Source organism: Morone saxatilis, unplaced genomic scaffold (assembly GCF_004916995.1).
Source record: "Morone saxatilis isolate NCDOM2014 unplaced genomic scaffold, NCSU_SB_2.0 Contig2, whole genome shotgun sequence".
NCBI lineage: Eukaryota > Metazoa > Chordata > Actinopteri > Moronidae > Morone > Morone saxatilis.
In genome coordinates, this window is record NW_023339762.1 from 25,240,227 (window position 1) to 25,240,570 (window position 344).

Here is a 344-nt window from a genome sequence, read left to right on the forward strand (position 1 = left end):
AAACAATGGCGGCTCTCCTGGTCACACATGTTCTCATATTCCAGAAAAACAGTTCACTAAAAAAAGTGAGAAGTAAGGTCATTTCTCCATTACACTCCATACTATCTGACTGTTTTTGCAGCCCATGTAGCTGTCCCTGCTGGCCAATACATAGCACAGCTAATAAACCTTTTTCACAGCAGCCATTCTGACATGAAATTATAGGGTAAACACAGGTCTTACCAATAATTAATGTTCTGTTCCATTCAGGTCAAACAGGGTCAGGTTTGCCTCACTGGAAAGGCTCTGCTACACTAAATGGAACAAAACCTTAAATAGTATCATTGGTAAGACCTGTGTTAACC